Source organism: Leiobunum rupestre, chromosome 6 (genome assembly GCF_980474605.1).
Source record: "Leiobunum rupestre chromosome 6, qqLeiRupe1.1.hap1, whole genome shotgun sequence".
Lineage (NCBI taxonomy): Eukaryota > Metazoa > Arthropoda > Arachnida > Opiliones > Sclerosomatidae > Leiobunum > Leiobunum rupestre.
In genome coordinates this window covers 3,918,468-3,933,490 of record NC_143389.1, presented here as the reverse complement: position 1 = coordinate 3,933,490, position 15,023 = coordinate 3,918,468, and the positions used below count along the sequence as shown (strand labels likewise).

The 15,023-nt window shown below is 43.6% G+C and overlaps 3 non-coding genes and 4 pseudogenes across 3 annotated transcripts; 5 read left to right on the top strand and 2 right to left on the bottom strand.

Moving 5' to 3' along the window:
• Nucleotides 1-153: 153 nt before the first annotated feature.
• LOC149938422 (U2 spliceosomal RNA) lies at nt 154-331 on the top strand (annotated as a pseudogene).
• Nucleotides 332-5,731: 5,400 nt separating this feature from the next.
• Nucleotides 5,732-5,919, top strand: LOC149938421 (U2 spliceosomal RNA). Its single transcript, XR_016481614.1, has one exon. It is a non-coding gene; the product is annotated as a U2 spliceosomal RNA (small nuclear RNA).
• A 1,979-nt stretch (nt 5,920-7,898) lies between these two features.
• Nucleotides 7,899-8,017, bottom strand: LOC149938420 (5S ribosomal RNA). The gene has a single exon (XR_016482013.1). It is a non-coding gene; the product is annotated as a 5S ribosomal RNA (ribosomal RNA).
• Nucleotides 8,018-9,171: 1,154 nt separating this feature from the next.
• Nucleotides 9,172-9,308, top strand: LOC149938419 (U2 spliceosomal RNA; annotated as a pseudogene).
• A 1,730-nt stretch (nt 9,309-11,038) lies between these two features.
• LOC149938418 (U2 spliceosomal RNA) lies at nt 11,039-11,214 on the top strand (annotated as a pseudogene).
• A 1,971-nt stretch (nt 11,215-13,185) lies between these two features.
• LOC149938417 (5S ribosomal RNA) lies at nt 13,186-13,304 on the bottom strand. The gene has a single exon (XR_016482012.1). It is a non-coding gene; the product is annotated as a 5S ribosomal RNA (ribosomal RNA).
• A 1,152-nt stretch (nt 13,305-14,456) lies between these two features.
• Nucleotides 14,457-14,568, top strand: LOC149938416 (U2 spliceosomal RNA; annotated as a pseudogene).
• The last annotated feature ends 455 nt before the right edge of the window (nt 14,569-15,023 follow it).

Below are 15,023 nucleotides of genomic sequence, written 5' to 3'. Positions count from 1 at the left end.
TTCAAGATATCGTCTTCTCCTTTGTTCGCGCGATGGCTACAAACGTTGTCATCTCCCACCAGGACCAACATTCGGTGACGTAATTATGAAATATTTGAAATGCTCGAATTCTCTCTTTTTACTTTGTTAAACAGTGACGGCTCCTAGCGGGTTATCGCTTCTCGGCCTTTTGGCTAAGATCAAAGTGTAGTATCTGTTCTTATCCGCGGAGAGAGCAGACGTGCGTCCGCATCGCTCCGTCGACGCGTTTTTTCTCTCTCGTCTCGCGCGTCGTTGCCTTTTTCAAGGCGGCGGCCGTGTTTCCCGTTTTCGTTGCCCGGCGCTAAGCCTAGTTTCGCGTTTTACTGCGTTTTCGCGTTTCGTCGTATCTGGTGTGTTAATTTGTAACCCCTTTGGGGGAGTTTTATTTTTTGTGTCGTAGCTGTTCGTCATTAGTATGGCGACAGCGGAGAGGGCGCGGACTGCGCGTTTGGTGGCCGATAAGTCCACCTCTTGCGTGGATGTTGCGCGGGCTATTTACGCCCAGGCCGCCAACCGAGTACTGGATACCCTTCAGCCCTTGGGCAACGGCATCTTTTTGATTACGTTTTTGCAGCAAGCCATTTACGATCAGTTTATGGAAAGTAACTGTTTGTCAGTTAACGGGAAGGATTTTGAACTTCAGGAAATTGACTCGAATACCAGATGGATTACCATCCGCAACGTTCCGAAATGGATCCAGCCTAATACAATATGTACAGCCTTAAAAGTGTACGGGGAAGTTAAGTCCCATGAATTCGAGGTACACAAAGAGCCGGATTTGGCGGGAGTCCGTAACGGCAATCGGCGTGTAAAGATTAAGATGGCGAGGCCTGTCCCCAACATCTGGACCTTTAATCGCCAAAATTACCTGGTGACGTATTCCGGTGTAAAACAGCTGTGCTTTGGGTGTAAAGAACCTGGGCACAACAGGGCTAATTGCCCAAAGAAAAATAAAAACTTACCTGAGAAGGAGGTCCCGGATGTCGGCAACGCGGCAGCGAGCGGCGATCCCGAGGGCGAGACAGCCGTCAACACAACAGCGGTCACGGCAGCAGATGCTTCGGCCGGCGAAAGTTCGGAGAGTTTCATCTCCGTCGAGGAACAGGCGGGGCGCGATCTCACGGAGGAAGAGAAAGGAGAGGCAGCCGTTAATTTGTTCGACGCTATCATGGCTGAGAATATGGTTTCAAGCTACGCCAACATACTTTTGAGCCCTAAGAAAAATCAGAATGACGACCAACACCGTCCTGCACCTGTAATCCCTACCTTCACGACCCTAAAAAGGCACAAGACGTCTCCTACCTTGATCGGCCAGACAACTCCGAAGAAAATACGCAACGCATCTCCATCGAACATTGCACCCGGGTCTTCTAACGCGTCTCCCAAGAAACCAGGCAGCTGCTCCGACGGCGACTCGGATTGTGAGATAAGGTTTTAATTTGTTTTTTCTTTAGTATTTAAGTTTCATTAATTCGCTTGTCATGGTTAATTTCTTAATGTTAATTTTCGTATTTCTTAACTTAATTTTAATGTCCTATTATTTTCTAAATTTTTGCACTTTTAATGGTAATGGTTTGAGAAACAGACTCAAGGCTGTGGACACTGCCGCGTTCGTCAGTGCACACGGTCTTGACTTTGTTTTTCTCCAAGAAACTCATTGGTTGAACTCTGATAACTGGCTCACGATCCGATCGCTTTTCGCCGGTTATAAGATCTTTTACTCGGGCGCCGCCTCAGTATCTAGTTGCGGTTCGGCCATTTTGGTGCGTGACGTTTTCGCGCCCTCTGTCACTGGCTTCCGGTGTGACAACCAGGGGCGTGTTGTCAGTTTGAATGTTCGCGTTCATGACCAACTTTTCCGGATCGTTTCGGTCTACGCTCCTTGTCGGCCGAAGCAACGGCGCGCGTTTTTCGAACATCTCCCAGATTTTTTCGGCGGAAAGTTTGACACCCTCGTTCTCGGTGGTGACTTTAACTGCGTCATCGACCCGAACCTCGATCGCGACGTCCTTCCTGTTGGCCCTCCAGACCTCAGTGCTTCTTCCTTGGCTTCCGTCGTAACCGACTTGAACCTTCGCGATGCCTGGCGGCATCTCCATCCGACCGCCAGGGCCTACTCTTGGCATTCGAATCGGGCCAACTCGCGACTGGACACGTTTTTCGTTTCTATCAGCGATTATTTCGTCCCGTCACGCGCCGATTTTTTGCCTTTGCGCCATATTTCGGATCATGACGCAGTCCTTCTGTCCGTCCGTGTTTCACCACCACGTCCGCGCGGTGCAAGTGTTTGGCGCCTAAACACCGCTATTCTACTCGAAGACGATCGCGAAGCTCACAAAACCGAGCTTCGACGTATCCTTGCCAAGGTCGATTCTGTTTCCGCCTGGGAAGTCGCCAAGCTTGAATGCGCGGGTTATTTCCGTCGTGTCGGGAAAGAACGCGCGACGAAACATCGACAAGAGACCGCGTTCCTCAGATGGACGCTCCAGAAAGTTTCTCGGGTGACACCGGAAACCACCGAAACTGTCGCGGCCAAGGAGGAGATCCTGTCTCTTCTTCGCGCCGAATATCAATCGCAATTTCGCGACAAACAGGATCGCGCTTCGGCGACGATCTTAGCGGAAGAGGAAAATTTCAATTCTTCCTTCTATCGTAGAATGAAGGCCCCAAAACATCGTGTCGATATTACCTCGGTCACCACGGCAACCGGTATTTCGACCATTGACTCGGTTATTCACGATGAATTCGTTCACTTCTATGAGACTTTGTACAGAAAAGACAATTCGGTAATCGACGCAGACGCGTTCTTCGAGCGTCACACCGCCGCTTTACCGACTCTCACTGAAATCGACCGCGACTTTCTCGACCGTCCGATCGCGGAAGAAGAGTTAACTCGCGCGCTTCACCGCCTGAAAAACGGTAAAGCTCCCGGCCCAGACGGCTTACCCGCGGAGTTTTACTCGTTTATGTGGCCCGAATTACGTCCCATACTCACCAATGTTTTTAATGATTTCTTCGCCGGTTCGGACTTACCTGAATCGTTTAAGGATGGCAACGTAACGCTTCTCTGCAAGGACGAATCCCTGAAAGCGTCTCCCTCGGCTTGGCGACCTATCACGTTGATTAACAGCGATAGGAAGCTCTACGCGACGGTGTTGGACATCCGAGCTTCCAATGTTACTTCCACCATCATTGGACAAAACCAGACCTGTGGCGTCAGAGGCCGTCAACCTATTTATAACTTGGTGGCTCTCCGGGACATTCTTGAGGATTATCGAGAACGTCAGCAGGCGGGTTTTTTACTAGCGGCTGACTTTGAAAAGGCTTTTGACCGCGTCGACCATTCTTACCTTTGGAAGGTCCTCGGTCATTTCGGTTTCGGCGTACGTTTTACGAACGCCATCAAGATTATGTATAGCGACACCAGGAGTAGGCTCGTCATTTCCGGTCATCTTAGTGCCTCATTTTCCATCGAGCGCGGCGTCCGTCAAGGATGTCCGCTGTCCCCAAGCCTGTTTTGTCTGTCGATCGAGCCTCTCCTGTTCGCCGTAAGTCACTCCGCTACCATCAGAGGTCTTCACTGCCCAGGAACTCCAGCGTCTTCTCAGGAAGTTTACGCGGCTCACGCGGACGACGTTAACTTTCTCCAAGATGACATTGCATCCGTCCGCCACACCCTGTCGCTACTCTGTGAGTTTTGCACGGTCTCTGGGGGGAAATTAAACACCTCCAAGACTCAACTCGCTCGAGTGGGTACCGTCGCTCTGGAGAAAGTACCAGCCTCACTTCCTATAAAGGAGACCCGCGATCCGATCAAGATCCTAGGCATTTATTTCACGCCTTGCGGTGTGTCCTCCGACAACGACAAACATTTTATACAGAATTTCATGGACGCCCTTTCCTTATACCGAGAAAATCAATTCTGCTTCAGAACCCGAATCCAACTTGTGCAACAAATTGCCCTGCCCAAGTTAACTTACCCCGTCCCGTTAGTAACCTTTTCCGAGGAAGCTAAGACCACGATCACCCAGAGTATTTTCTCCTTCGTTTGGGGCACCAAACATGAGATGGTGTCCAGACGGACAATGCACCTCGACCCTAAAAACGGTGGCCTTGGCGTTCCCGATATCCACCGGGAAATAAGAGCGCTGACCTTCACCAGATACCAGTCTTGCCTGACCGCTACCGACCATCCAGTACGGGCGTCGATCTGTCACCACCTGTCGACGACCGCCAAGACACTTTTCGATATTCCTTGGACTTCAAGCGCCACTCACGCGGGCGAAGTCCACCCGACATACTTACCTCTGATGAACACTGCTACGCAACTCCGCACGACTAACCCAAAACTCGCCCTACTTCGAGTGACCAACAAAGGCGTTAAGCAAACGCTCCGTACGCCTCACGTGCCAAGAATCATCCGCCTCCAGCCCCACGTTAACTGGGACGTGGCTTTCGGGCGTCTGTCAAACAAGGCCATCACGGGTTCGCGTCGAGACTTCACTTTTAAAGTGATACACGACGTGGTCCCGGTTCGCGACGTCCTATTCGTTCGCAATATGGTGACGACGCGCGCGTGTCCTTTCTGCGGCAAGTCAGAATCGCTCGCGCATCTCCTGTACGAATGCGAAATTCCGACCTTGCTGAGGAATCGCGTTCGCCAGTTCCTCGGAGTGAACTACGTATCCCTCAACACCGTTTGCCATCTCGCGCCGCTTCCCGTTCCCAAAGAAATAATTTACGTGACGCTCATTCTACTCACGGAAATAAACCTCCAGGTTTGGAAGGCTCGCAACCGCCTACTTTTCGAAAACAAACGGGACACGGCCACCGTGGTCATGCACCGTGTCCGAAACCTCCTCGCCGCGCGTGCTCGTGCGGACCGACTTCGGTTCACGAAAGGAAAATTCCGAGAACTGTGGTGCCACGACTTAAAGCCTTTCGTCACCGATAATGGCGGTGAAATTTCGTTGTTGTTTTAAAATTAACCATATTTTAAGACAATGAACATACCTGAAAATAGTATAACGTTTAAAAAGGTATAAGAATACCTGCAAAAAAATGTTAAATTTACCTTAAAATTTTTTAAACTTACCTGAAAACAATGAAACTTACCTGAAAAAACTGTTAAACTTACCTGGAAAAATTCTAAACTTACCTGGAAAAATGTTAAACTTACCTGGAAAAATATTAAACCTACCTGAAAATATGTTACACTTACCTGACAAAAATGTTAAACTAACCTAACCTTAAAAAATGTTACACTTATCTGAAAAAACTGTTAAACTCACCTGGAAAAAATGTTAAACTTACCTGGAAAAAATTTTAAACTTACCTGGAAAAAATGTTAAACCCAGCTGGAAAAATGTTAAACTCACCTGAACATTTTTTAAATTTAACTGAAAAACGTTAATCTTCCCTGACAAAAATGAAAATTTTGATAGTTAACTTTAAACTTACCTGAAAAATTTATATGAATAAATTTAAACTTATCTGAAAAAAATGTTAAACTTCTACTCACCTGAAAACTAATACGTCACAATTAAACTTACCTGGAATATTAAATGTTAAATTAACCTAGCCTGCATCTCAAACGATAAAATTAAACTACCCGTTTGAACCCCTTTTTAAATTTCAGTCCAATTAATGTAAATACCTAATTAATGCGAATCAATTTCTGTCCATGATCTATTGAAAGATCTGTATCTGTATATATTTGTCCTTCATTAATAAACAATTTCAGTATCTGTTCTTATCAGCTTAATATCTGATACGGGTCCCATCGGGGCCCAAGATATTAAACTTATTTTTGGACGGCGGCGGAGTGGTCGGAGCTTGCTCCACCTCCGCCACGGGTCGGCCTGGTATTGCAGTAAATCCGGGATCGGCCCACTTCTCTCTTGAAATCAAAAATCAAACGCTCTTATAATGGCGCACTGCGCAACACAGTATTTCCGGGAAATGTTATTTGGCTGTCTTTATATATATTTCTTTATTATAATATATTGCCCCTCTGACGTCATAAGTGGTAAAATCCTTATTGTCGAATAGTTAATAATGAAGAATCGGAAAGATTCCAGTTTTTGAATTTTCTTTTACCTAGTTATACACTCTTTTTCGCGGTATTTTCACGGAGGATAGGAAGGGAGGCGAAGTAGGAGGGATGAATGGCGGCAAGATTGCGGCAGCTACGCTACGTCTAGCCGCCATTTTTCCGAAATTTTCCCGCCGCTAAGCTTCTTACAAGGATGCTGCCGCGTTCATCCCTCCTACTTCGCCTCCCTTCCTATCCTCCTTGGTATTTTCCTGGGCGCGTCCATGCTTGGTTTTCCCCCTTTCAGTCCTCTCCTCCATTATGGATACCCAAGGAGTGGATGCTAGACTCCCCGTTTAGGGCAGAGGCAATGGCCGACGAGCGGGAGGCAAGTAAGAGGGGTAAAATAAAGGCGCGAAAAGAGGTTGTTCTGTGTTATTCCTGTGGTTTTATTCGTAACCCAAGGTTCGTAAATCGTGCATGTTCTAAGTGGTTGGCTGAAGGAACCGGTTTTCATAACGTAAATTCGCGGGTTTCGGTATGGTGGGTAGAGACAGCGCGCCCCTCATTTTTAGGTCATTGGGTTCCAGCCAAGATGTTCCGCGTAAAGAGAAAACACGAAATAAGCCCCTCTCCATTTTTTCTCTCTTCCCGTCTTCCGTGGACAGTGAGTCGCCGCCGGGGGCCCGCCGCCCGCGGCAGCTACATTACCAAGATATAAAGTGGCAAGGCTTATTTTTGGTAAGTACAAAATCATTTATTATATATTGCTCTATAATTAACTATATTTGGAATTAAACATTTTTGTTCTATTTATCTCAAAGTCATGATTATTCCTAACATTAATAGTATTAAACTTAATATGATATATCTTTTGTTAAAGTAGATTAGGAATTTATAATTTTAATATTTATAGAGGAGTTCGGATTTAAAATGTTATATTTTTTTAATAATGATCTCAAAGATCTGACTTTTGAAATGTTTGTTACTTTTTCTAAGTATCAATAAAACATGACATTAAATTTATATTGTGCCAAGGTTCATTTTTATATTTTACATAAACTACATCACCTAAAACAATTAATAGATAAAAGTTAGCTATATTATTTTGTTTAAAAAATATATCTCTGTCTCCGTTTTATTATTTAATTTCGTGGTTTGTTTTGATATTTTGTATTTTTGGGTTACTCCCCTAATCCATGCGGCTGTCCCATGATAAAACCTTCTATAAAACATTTTCCAAAAGTCCTTTTTTAGATTCAACTATTTAAATTACATTTAAGATTAAAATTTAGAACAAAAAATATATTTCACAATTAGAATTTGTTAATAAAATTTTAACTTTGGACTTCATTCCAAAACCAGAAAAGGCCATTTCAGAGTGGATTTTACCGCGGAAATGTTTTTGTTTAGAGATAAACGTTAGTTAGTTAGTTAGTTAGTTAGTTAGTTAGTTAATTAGTTAGTTAGTTAGTTAGTTAGTTAATTAGTTAGTTAGTTAGTTAGTTAGTTAGTTAGTTAGTTAGTTAGTTAGTTAGTAAGTAAGTAAGTAAGTAAGTAAGTAAGTAAGTAAGTAAGTTAGTACTATTTTAAGTACAAGCCTTAAGTAGAATAAAATGAAAACCAATTTTCTCGCCATTTTATTTTGTTCAATTTTGATACTAACATGTATTTTATTCACGGAAAGATGCTGCCAGTTGTTAAAAAAAGGCCAAGAGTTGACCGAAATAATATTATCGTCTGGGCGAACTTTTAATTGCATAAAAAAGCAGCGTCAAAATGATAGGATGAAGGTATTTTCCTGTTAAAAGACGCAAATCCCATCCCGCGAAAATAAATGAGTAGCCAACGGCACGCGGTGTTCCCAGGTGGTCTCCCTCCCAAGTACTGACCGCGCTCGACGCTGCTTAACTTCGGTGATCAGACGAGAACCGGTGTATTCAGCGTGATATGGCCGTTGCCGCTAGAGTGTAATTGATAGCGGTGGACAAGCCGCGACTAGCCAGGTCCTGGTAGGTTGGTGATCGCCGAGGGCCACCGGCTGCATGCGGCTCCAATAGAACGTTCTATACACTCTTTTTAGAAACGTTTACTGGGCGCCGATATTATCGTACAGACAACCAACGAGCAAGCCCTTTACCGCAGAAATTTCATCCCCCCCCCCCCCCCCCAAACCAGTTTTTTCATCACCCTCCCCGTAGACTGTAAGGTGATGGCGGTCGATTGGGAAGGCGCGTTTACGAATCTATAAAATTGGTGTGGTGTGCTTTCCCCCTTTGGAGTTCGGAGGAGGTGAAGGTTTGGCCGGTTTTTCGTCTTAGAGAAATATATTTATCTGGCAAACCCGTAAGAAATTGAGAGCAGTCAATTTTTATTAGTAGCGTAGTTGCTAGCCTAGGCTTCACATATTTCCGGCTTTGCTTTCCGCGCCTTTTTTCTTATTTTAAATGATTTTTGTAATAAATGTATGATGGCAAATAAGAAAAATTCTAGAAAATACTAGTCCCAAATCCACGTGTTTAAGATGAAACTTAGATCATGAAAATATCCTTAACCCCAAACATACTTCAACACCTAGGGTGCCTCCTACAACTCCTAAAAGGTACGTCTCTAAAATATTCATATAAAGACAGGACATAAGCCGAATTCTCTTAAACCAAAGAATAACAAAAGTTGTTAGTCCTGCTGAACCAGCTCTATAGTCTGTATGAAAAGTGACCGGTTATGGTCCACTTTTATAGAACGCTCTATTCGCTTATAATAAATTTTTCCTAAATGGTCATTTAAACGCGTTTGACGTTTCACGTAGAATCTAGTACACTTAATACGTTATTTATGGTCCTATAAACCACCATTTAGATTTTTTTTCCATACGGCCCGGTAAAGTGGCCCACTCTACTGTCTCTAGCCGATGACCCCAAAAGTGCCAGTCCGGGCCTGGCGGTGTACCTCTATTTCACGGATTCAAGATATCGTCTTCTCCTTTGTTCGCGCGATGGCTACAAACGTTGTCATCTCCCACCAGGACCAACATTCGGTGACGTAATTATGAAATATTTGAAATGCTCGAATTCTCTCTTTTTACTTTGTTAAACAGTGACGGCTCCTAGCGGGTTATCGCTTCTCGGCCTTTTGGCTAAGATCAAAGTGTAGTATCTGTTTCCAATAGTTCTATACCGAGATCTTAGTCGGGGGGCGAGAAGTGTTTATACGCCTTTAAGGCGAGTTATACGTACCTGCTCGTCTATCTGCCAAGCTGAGTCGGCATTCTACACCGACCCAGATCCTGTTCCAGTTGAAGTTCCTGTTCCTGCTCCTGCGTTCCAGTCGCTGTTTGGCTCATCCCAGCGGTTCCTGAGTATCCGGTTTCCGCTTCGGCGGTCACCACCATCGTCGCCATGCCTGCCGTGTCGTCGCTGCCGTGCAAACCACAGTCCGGGCCTTCGTCCTCCAAGAAGGCCACGGCAAGAATCAAGTTCGACGGGGTCAATGTAGAAGATTTGGCTGTAGCTCTTTTCGACTGCATTGGCCCCAAGAGCATCACAGTATTTCAGATGCTGGCTAAATCTGAATGTCAGATCACTTTCAAGGACGCCATCTGTTATCAGAAGGCCGTTGATGCCGGTATAATTGTCGGCGACAAACATCTAAGTATCATTGGAGTTGCAGACCCGGTGACTCAGATCACTATGAAGGATGCGCCTTGCTGGTGGGATCTACCGTTCCTGCGAGCCGCTTTGAGGAACTACTGCGAAGTGGTGTCGGAAACATGGGAAACCTTCCAGAAAGGCCCGCTTAAAGATGTCCGAAACGGAAATCGCCGCCTTGAAGTCAAGGTCAAGAGCCCAATCCCGAACCTGATGACCATCAGCGGACATCGCATTCAGCTCGTTTATCAAGGTGTCCAAAGAATGTGCTTCTACTGTCGTAAAGACAGTCATCAGGTTCGGGATTGTCCTAAGAAGAAAAGAAAGGCGCCACCAGCTCCAGAAAATTCGGTCATCCAGGGCCATATTCCGGCCCCCGAAGACGCTGTCAATCTGGGGAACGAAACCACACCACCACCACAGAAAAGGGCAGCTATCACAGACGCTGCCGTCCACGAAGAACAGATGGAAGAATCTGTACCGGAAGCAGGATGTTTCGAGGGGGGTGAAGATGGTTGGAGTCTCTCTTCGCCAGGATCTTCCCTTAAACCATCTGATTTGCCGCAAATGTCCAACGGCTACGCAAACGCAGTAAAGACTCCGCCACAGCACACACCTGTTCTAGAGCTCTTTCCCATTTCGAAAAACCCAGCATATGAAGAACCGATCTACGAACGAGATTGGAATTGGTCGACAATGACCGAACAGGAAATAGAGAACTTTTGCCGTCGTGCACGAAGCTTGGTCACAGAGTCACCAGAAATACTTAGATGGCGTGAAGAATCACTGACTGAAGCGCGCCTCACCTTGCAAAGTCGCAGGAAACGACCACAGTCTTCCCCATCAGAATCGCACATCAAAAAAGGGAAAAAATAGGCCCTGAATATGATATGTAAATATGTTTTTAATGACTCTTTAAGTTTTATCTTTAGTTTTAATACGCTTTTAACTTTACATTATTTAAAGTTTTGATTTTGTAAATATTAAATGTCTATAGTTTAAAAAAAAATGGTATGCTTAAATGTAATACTTACCGTATACTTACCTCGGATCCTGTTTACCCTGTAAAAATGAAAAGAAAATTGTTAAAACTAAAAAATATGCTTAGAATGTGTAATCAAAAGAAAAACCACTTACCTTGACCAAAACAAATCAGTGAAAAAGTAACTCTTTTGTATTTTAAATTGTTTTAGTCCCGTTTATACTTGAATAATTGTAAATACTTACCTTTTAACGATAGAGGCGACGTCAGAAATTCTGGATTTTTTTGTGTAAAACAGTGTTCGCGATAATTTAAATTTTTTAATAACGCGGACACTTGTAACCATGACAACGAATTTTAAATAAACAAATTCAGTATCTGTTCTTATCAGCTTAATATCTGATACGGGTCCCATCGGGGCCCAAGATATTAAACTTATTTTTGGACGGCGGCGGAGTGGTCGGAGCTTGCTCCACCTCCGCCACGGGTCGGCCTGGTATTGCAGTAAATCCGGGATCGGCCCACTTCTCTCTTGAAATCAAAAATCAAACGCTCTTATAATGGCGCACTGCGCAACACAGTATTTCCGGGAAATGTTATTTGGCTGTCTTTATATATATTTCTTTATTATAATATATTGCCCCTCTGACGTCATAAGTGGTAAAATCCTTATTGTCGAATAGTTAATAATGAAGAATCGGAAAGATTCCAGTTTTTGAATTTTCTTTTACCTAGTTATACACTCTTTTTCGCGGTATTTTCACGGAGGATAGGAAGGGAGGCGAAGTAGGAGGGATGAATGGCGGCAAGATTGCGGCAGCTACGCTACGTCTAGCCGCCATTTTTCCGAAATTTTCCCGCCGCTAAGCTTCTTACAAGGATGCTGCCGCGTTCATCCCTCCTACTTCGCCTCCCTTCCTATCCTCCTTGGTATTTTCCTGGGCGCGTCCATGCTTGGTTTTCCCCCTTTCAGTCCTCTCCTCCATTATGGATACCCAAGGAGTGGATGCTAGACTCCCCGTTTAGGGCAGAGGCAATGGCCGACGAGCGGGAGGCAAGTAAGAGGGGTAAAATAAAGGCGCGAAAAGAGGTTGTTCTGTGTTATTCCTGTGGTTTTATTCGTAACCCAAGGTTCGTAAATCGTGCATGTTCTAAGTGGTTGGCTGAAGGAACCGGTTTTCATAACGTAAATTCGCGGGTTTCGGTATGGTGGGTAGAGACAGCGCGCCCCTCATTTTTAGGTCATTGGGTTCCAGCCAAGATGTTCCGCGTAAAGAGAAAACACGAAATAAGCCCCTCTCCATTTTTTCTCTCTTCCCGTCTTCCGTGGACAGTGAGTCGCCGCCGGGGGCCCGCCGCCCGCGGCAGCTACATTACCAAGATATAAAGTGGCAAGGCTTATTTTTGGTAAGTACAAAATCATTTATTATATATTGCTCTATAATTAACTATATTTGGAATTAAACATTTTTGTTCTATTTATCTCAAAGTCATGATTATTCCTAACATTAATAGTATTAAACTTAATATGATATATCTTTTGTTAAAGTAGATTAGGAATTTATAATTTTAATATTTATAGAGGAGTTCGGATTTAAAATGTTATATTTTTTTAATAATGATCTCAAAGATCTGACTTTTGAAATGTTTGTTACTTTTTCTAAGTATCAATAAAACATGACATTAAATTTATATTGTGCCAAGGTTCATTTTTATATTTTACATAAACTACATCACCTAAAACAATTAATAGATAAAAGTTAGCTATATTATTTTGTTTAAAAAATATATCTCTGTCTCCGTTTTATTATTTAATTTCGTGGTTTGTTTTGATATTTTGTATTTTTGGGTTACTCCCCTAATCCATGCGGCTGTCCCATGATAAAACCTTCTATAAAACATTTTCCAAAAGTCCTTTTTTAGATTCAACTATTTAAATTACATTTAAGATTAAAATTTAGAACAAAAAATATATTTCACAATTAGAATTTGTTAATAAAATTTTAACTTTGGACTTCATTCCAAAACCAGAAAAGGCCATTTCAGAGTGGATTTTACCGCGGAAATGTTTTTGTTTAGAGATAAACGTTAGTTAGTTAGTTAGTTAGTTAGTTAGTTAGTTAATTAGTTAGTTAGTTAGTTAGTTAGTTAATTAGTTAGTTAGTTAGTTAGTTAGTTAGTTAGTTAGTTAGTTAGTTAGTAAGTAAGTAAGTAAGTAAGTAAGTAAGTAAGTAAGTTAGTACTATTTTAAGTACAAGCCTTAAGTAGAATAAAATGAAAACCAATTTTCTCGCCATTTTATTTTGTTCAATTTTGATACTAACATGTATTTTATTCACGGAAAGATGCTGCCAGTTGTTAAAAAAAGGCCAAGAGTTGACCGAAATAATATTATCGTCTGGGCGAACTTTTAATTGCATAAAAAAGCAGCGTCAAAATGATAGGATGAAGGTATTTTCCTGTTAAAAGACGCAAATCCCATCCCGCGAAAATAAATGAGTAGCCAACGGCACGCGGTGTTCCCAGGTGGTCTCCCTCCCAAGTACTGACCGCGCTCGACGCTGCTTAACTTCGGTGATCAGACGAGAACCGGTGTATTCAGCGTGATATGGCCGTTGCCGCTAGAGTGTAATTGATAGCGGTGGACAAGCCGCGACTAGCCAGGTCCTGGTAGGTTGGTGATCGCCGAGGGCCACCGGCTGCATGCGGCTCCAATAGAACGTTCTATACACTCTTTTTAGAAACGTTTACTGGGCGCCGATATTATCGTACAGACAACCAACGAGCAAGCCCTTTACCGCAGAAATTTCATCCCCCCCCCCCCCCCAAACCAGTTTTTTCATCACCCTCCCCGTAGACTGTAAGGTGATGGCGGTCGATTGGGAAGGCGCGTTTACGAATCTATAAAATTGGTGTGGTGTGCTTTCCCCCTTTGGAGTTCGGAGGAGGTGAAGGTTTGGCCGGTTTTTCGTCTTAGAGAAATATATTTATCTGGCAAACCCGTAAGAAATTGAGAGCAGTCAATTTTTATTAGTAGCGTAGTTGCTAGCCTAGGCTTCACATATTTCCGGCTTTGCTTTCCGCGCCTTTTTTCTTATTTTAAATGATTTTTGTAATAAATGTATGATGGCAAATAAGCAAAATTCTAGAAAATACTAGTCCCAAATCCACGTGTTTAAGATGAAACTTAGATCATGAAAATATCCTTAACCCCAAACATACTTCAACACCTAGGGTGCCTCCTACAACTCCTAAAAGGTACGTCTCTAAAATATTCATATAAAGACAGGACATAAGCCGAATTCTCTTAAACCAAAGAATAACAAAAGTTGTTAGTCCTGCTGAACCAGCTCTATAGTCTGTATGAAAAGTGACCGGTTATGGTCCACTTTTATAGAACGCTCTATTCGCTTATAATAAATTTTTCCTAAATGGTCATTTAAACGCGTTTGACGTTTCACGTAGAATCTAGTACACTTAATACGTTATTTATGGTCCTATAAACCACCATTTAGATTTTTTTTCCATACGGCCCGGTAAAGTGGCCCACTCTACTGTCTCTAGCCGATGACCCCAAAAGTGCCAGTCCGGGCCTGGCGGTGTACCTCTATTTCACGGATTCAAGATATCGTCTTCTCCTTTGTTCGCGCGATGGCTACAAACGTTGTCATCTCCCACCAGGACCAACATTCGGTGACGTAATTATGAAATATTTGAAATGCTCGAATTCTCTCTTTTTACTTTGTTAAACAGTGACGGCTCCTAGCGGGTTATCGCTTCTCGGCCTTTTGGCTAAGATCAAAGTGTAGTATCTGTTTCTTCTGCGACCAGGAGGGACATACGGCGTCCGCATGCGAGGCAAAAAAGGCCAGAAAGGAAGCAACCGAGAGGTCCGAGCACGTCCAGGAAGGGGAAAGCTTGGAAACCCAAGAAAAGATTGTGGCACCCAAGGAGCAAGAGCTCGCAACGGTATCAGCGGAATTGGCGGACCCACCCAGCGACCACCAGGAACCCCAGCCCAAGAAACGCAGCAACAGTACATATGTCCATCCGCAACAACTAGAGAAATTAAAGAACTATTCACAGGCAGAACTACGAGATTTTAGGGAATTCCTCGAGACTACCGAAACAATAGGCGACCGCAGGAAACAAGTGTATTTCGCGCTGATGAACAAGGAACAGGAAAAATTCTCCAAAAGACGAATGACCAACTCTCCAGGGAAATCAATAAAGAAAGGCAAGACAGAAGACGTTGAGAAGACATTCGCTAGCGCCACCAAAACCACACCGGAGCAAGATCTTTACGCAGATTACGTTACATACTGAATTTTTTAATTTT